Below are 5,586 nucleotides of genomic sequence, written 5' to 3' on the forward strand. Positions count from 1 at the left end.
GACTCATTCTGCTGCCTAGCCCAAAAGCTTATTGGAATGCCTGTGGTGGGATAATACTGCAGGGAGTAGCTGAGACATAGTCCTTGACCCCGCTTTCACTTGTCAATAACTCTTAATACTGTTCAATATTCTGTATGAATGAGAATAAGCTTGTGAAGTCTTGCTGGGTAGATGGGTTGATGGATCAATAATGACCTTTGCCATTACAACTGCAATTAACACTGAGTATGAACTGTAATAGGAGTAGCAGTTTCGGCACAAATGGAGATGGGGGAGAGGGTTTGCAGGGAAATATTTTAATATAAGACTATTTTATGCCATTTTTGTTGTCTCTGAAATGTCACAAATTGAGAATAAAGATGTATGGAGAATGGCTTGTGTATGTGGATACTTTTAAATCGGTTCTGTTTGTGTGGTTTGTTTCATTCTTAGCTTTTATCCTTAAGAATGCAAAACCTCTTAGGACTGAGTTTAAGCATCTTCATTAAATCCAGCTATGAATTCAGCTGGCATGGATACTCATTTCTATCACTGCACTTGCTGTGAGTTTTGGATGAAGAAATGATATTTCTCTCAAGGAGATCTCACAAGTAGTGGGCAGACAGGGTTAGCAGCATAGTACTGTCTGTGGCCATGGCAGGGTCATGCCTGTGCTATTCTTTCAGTGTTTTTTTTTTTGTTTTGTTTTTGGGGTTTTTTTTCAGGAATTCAAGACAGCAGTATATGAGTGGCAGGGAAAGGATCAGTTTCACACACTTTGTATCGATACAGCATGGAAATGAGAACCAAAAAGAAGAGAAAAGAGAAAAAGGGCTGCGTGGGTGGAAAAGATCAAGGACAATCAATTCACTTCAGAGTACTTTATCTCTTTTCAAAAAATAAAATAAAAGGCTTTTCCACTGTGTACCAAATCCCAAGTGCTGCATTCAAGGGAGAAGCTATGTTTGTGGGTGGCTTTAACCCTAGTCCTTTTAACCTGCTTTTCTCATGGACATTTTTTATTATGAAATACAGAATTGTGAGAGGGTCTACTTTAAGAAACAAGAGGAGACACCAAATAGTTGAAGTCTCCTATGATTTCAGCTAACTTTGTTTATAAACTCAGGAAGGCTATGTTTGCAAGAAATGGAAAAAGAAATTAATTCCCACACTGTTTTCTGAAAAAGTATGAGTGGTTGAAAGGGTAAAGTGAAATGGGAAAGTGAGAATGAAAAACTTCAAAGGAAATTTAAAAGTAGCCAGGAGACACTAAGTGACTGGATGGAGAACAGCACAATTTCATCCTTGAATACTGCTGGATTTTGCTGCCCTAACTAAATTAGTTTTTTAACATTGCAAAGAGTTAGAAGCCTTCTCAAAGCTGTGCTCTACTTGTGATTGGAGAACAGCTGCCAACACTACTATGGAAGATTTTCATCTATCCACAGATATTTGTGTGTGCTGGAATAAAGTACAGAACACACACTTTCCAGGCTGGACTACATAATATTCCCTTCTCCAGGAAAAAAATCCCTTTTTGACCAGGACTGGGAATGAGTGGGATGCTGCAGATACCTCTCTTGTCTCTGGCACCCCAGCCAGCTGCGTGGCCAATACTCTGCTGCAGAGCAATGAGAAGAGTGTCAGAAGTGACTGGGGGGATTGATCTTCCTGGATGGTTTCAAGTGCAGGATGCTCCCCAGCGTAGCTGGGAGAAAAAAGTGGTATTGATCTATTCTGTGGGAATGTTAAACTTGCACTGAACAGAAAAATCTCATTAAAACTCCCCAAGATGCCCTTTGTGGCTATTGTTGGCTTTTCTAAAAACATTTTTCTTAACAACAGTTTTCCTTAGATTAAACAGCCTCGAGTGTAGCAGGATCAATGCAGCTATCTGGAGATTGATTTTGGTAAATAAAAATAATTGTAATACAGCAAATAAAACCTATTTGCCATGCTATCTAGTGAAAAAACAGTGCAGAATCTTTTATTTGTTCTGAAGAACTGAAAACCTGTAATTCCATCTGTTTGGGTGATTTTTCTCTGTGTCCTTTGCTAGAGCCTGTTCTCAGTGTGACAATCCTGCCAATCAAAGATGCTGTAATATATATATTTCTTTATAAAAAACCTTCTTTTTGAAAAAACAACTAATATGTTTGAAAGTAAATGAAATTGAATGCAACTGTAACCTTTATCACCTGCCAGCTCTATTCAAACTCTAATGGATCAGATCCTTTCTTTTATGTTCTCTTGAATTATTATAGAAGTTATTATTTAAATAGTGGTATACTTTATGATATTTTTAGACTGCTGCAGTAAAACTATAAAGAATACAATAGTTAATCTCCTTCTCTTTTTGAATTCCATATATAGATGGTTATCTGTCTCTCAGATTTTTGAGTGTCTTAGATATTGGTTAATGCTTTGGTTCTAAACTGTTTCTGAAAATGAAAGCCCAGGTAGAATTTTCTAATATATTACAGAAATAATACCTTGGGGTTGTACTGTTTTTCAGCTGAAGAACTCAAAGTACTTTGGAAATGTGTTATTTATTATGTATCTGTAGAATCTTGAGGGAGATTTGTTAAAGTCATGGTCTGAACCGTCACATTTACAGGCCAGCCTGCACATGGAAGAGTGGTGAAAAGGAGAGCCTGTCCCTTCTGGACCTCATTTATGGGGGTGAAGCTCCCTCTGGGCAGGAGCTGAGTGAATGCTGAATTTGGGCCATGTTCAGCAGTGAAAGGCAGAGCCAAGCCACTTGCATCAATCCAGTTTACCTGTGTGGTCCTCAGTTTGCCCGGTATGCAAATGGACCTATACAAATTCAGTCTGCCTCTGTTTCTCCTTTTCAGTTAATGAGACCATTAATAGTAATTTAGAAAAAGGGCAGTTTGATTCCAGAGATATACAGCAGCAGAGGACCTGGTCTCTTGTGAACCATCACTTTGTCCACAAAGATATGGATAGATCAAGGCTTACTTTGATCCAGTTCCATTTTTTCTGTGAATGAAGCAATCTTCTAGCAGTGTAATCCCTTAGAATGTCATTTTTACTTGACAGCAGCTAATTGCTCACATTTTTGTCAACTTTTTGACCTTTAATGGTGCCACTTTTGACAGCACTTGAAAATGGTGACTGCTTTTAGAGAAAGGAAGAAGAAACAAGGCATGCATTTCCACATTAATTAGGATTTGTAGTGCATTAATGACAATCACGTTGTCAGAAAACTTTAGACCCTTGGAAGGCTGTCATGATGGGCAGTTGTTATTTCTTGTCATCTTCCTTTCTTTTCCATATCCATAAAAGAGATGAGTGTCCCCAGGGGTAATGTGGCTTGGTGCACAGTGTTTTCAATAGAATACTGCAAGTGACAAGGGGAAATCATTGGAGAATGTCCTGCCAGACTGCCTGTGCAGAGAAACCAGTGGGGAAAGGAGGTGCTGTGACAATGCTCATGTCGTGTGGGTAATGCCTGACTTGCTAAATGACCTGGACAAGCAATTTCTGGATCCAGGAGAGCTCCACATGTTTGGGGTACTCGATTCCTTCGGAAAGACCTGAGCACACAGCTCTGAGCTGTGCTGGAGGTCTGGCTTCACCTCGGCACGACAGCTCATGGAGCTGAGATGTGGGTTTGATATCCTGCCCCATCCCACACAAGGAAGCAGGTTGGAGCTGATGGTTGTCAACAGAACTGATGGTTTTTGCTGTTTCACAGACCTCCTCAAATGTAAGGGCTCCATTTCTGTTGTGTGACTATACGGGTGGAAAAGCTGCAGAGGAAAATAAATGTTGAGGGTGTAGCTGCCACTGGAATAATTTACTGAGCTTGTAGTTAACTCTGTGGTGCTGTCACTGGCAAAAGAGAGCCTCTGGGAATAGATGTGAAGCATGTTAGCCACTTGGTTTCCCCTTACTTAGTGGAACGCCTGTCTATAACTTTAGATTAAAATGTATACAGACACCTTTCATGTCTGCATTTTCTGGTTCATGGATTGAGGCCCCAGCACCTAGTAAACTGCTTTTACAGGCTTCTCTCTGCTTCACTTGCACAGAGGACTGTACAGGTCTTCTGAGAGCAGCCAGACTTTGAAAGCAGAAGATTACTGAAGAAAAATTAAATCCGCAGGAAAGTGTAAGTGCATATTTCAAGATACTGAAAGGTTGACTTCAGTCTAAGACTCTTATAACAGGTTATTAAAAAAATAGAATATAAGAAAAAATGGTGACTGCATGTTTGGTTGGTTTTTTTTTAATTATTATTCCCTTCTGACCTTCTGACTTTCAAAATCAGTTCTTCCTATACCTCTTACATTGTCTTTTAGTATTTGGCTGTGGTTCACCTTATATGAAGCAGAGTTATGATTTCTAGCAGGGCTAATTAATGTTATTATCCTATACATTTGTTTATTTCAGAAGTTATTAGTAGCTGAGATATTTATTTTCAGGTAGGTGGATTGAGTCACTGAGTTCTGGTATTATAAAACCTATATTCTAGACACGTAACCTTGCCTCAGCAAGCACATAACTTCTAAACTGCTCAAAAAATGATTTGCTTATGAGTTGATTCACTCTGTTTTCCCTGACTTAAGTATATCAATTTATATTTGTAGACCTTTGAATGGTCAGTATACAGTGATAAGCTTACAAAGAAGTAGCGAAATGACACAGTTAATGTTACAAAAATTCAGCCCTCATAACAGCAAAAATTAGATCCTCCTAGGAGAAAGGGGTCAGATGCTGCTGCTTTAGGCTTCAAGTACAAGTGATGTGAATTATTCTGGCTAAGCTATGAGTTTCTCTTGCTGTCTTTTATTGAAAGCAAAAGCCTGGTACTTCTGTTGGAGATAAATATGCTCTTTCCACCTTTCAGAGACATGGAAAATACTGAAATGTGCCATATTTGACCTTGAGTTTTGCAGGATTATGATGTTTAAATATCTTAAATATTTTCAAGTTAAAAATGCCTAAATGAGAGATGCCAAATAAAAACTGTCTGTATTTCATTGGTTTGTTATAAATCCTGAAAATAACTTTACTTACAAACCAAGAATACTTTTAGACCACTGTGCATATTCATAATATTTCTCCTAGTAAAATAATGACTGTAATCGAAGCATAAAATGTTAATTAAATGTTAAATGTTTTCTTTTTCATCATGTTCTGCACCTTCTGACAGAATTCTGAGAAGCACCCTGGAGCAGGATAGCTTATTCTGTAACCTAATTAACTGAGGTCTCACAAAGTCACTGTTTCCTAGCTCTAGGAACATTAGAATTTAGAAGTGTATTGCCTTTGCGTGGCTGGGTTCTGACAGCAGGAGTGGCTACAGAGGCTGTGTGTGAGCAGCTGCTCGAGGCTTCACCTGCCTCTGGCAGAGCCAACGTGTGCCAGCTCCAAGACACAACTCCTGGGGCCAAGGCAGAGCCCAACAGTGTGGGAGCAGCAGCTCGGTGACAACATGGTAAAGAAGGCAGCCAGAGGAAAGAGGAGTGAGAACATGTGAGAGCAACAATTCCCTGCAGACCCCCAGGTCAGTGGAGAAGGAGGGGCCAGAGCTGCTCCAGGCACTGGAGCAGAGATCCCTCTGCAGCCCCTGGAGGT

At 39.6% G+C, this 5,586-nt stretch overlaps 1 long non-coding RNA gene across 1 annotated transcript in view; it reads left to right on the forward strand.

Moving 5' to 3' along the window:
* The first annotated feature begins 5,379 nt into the window (after nt 1-5,379).
* The window catches only part of LOC107208517, a 109,075-nt gene continuing 108,868 nt past the window's right edge, over nt 5,380-5,586 (forward strand). Inside the window, exon 1 of the long non-coding RNA XR_004498769.1 lies at nt 5,380-5,515. This is a non-coding gene — a long non-coding RNA (uncharacterized LOC107208517). The remainder of the gene's footprint in view (nt 5,516-5,586) is intronic.

This window comes from Parus major, chromosome 9, assembly GCF_001522545.3.
Source record: "Parus major isolate Abel chromosome 9, Parus_major1.1, whole genome shotgun sequence".
Lineage (NCBI taxonomy): Eukaryota > Metazoa > Chordata > Aves > Passeriformes > Paridae > Parus > Parus major.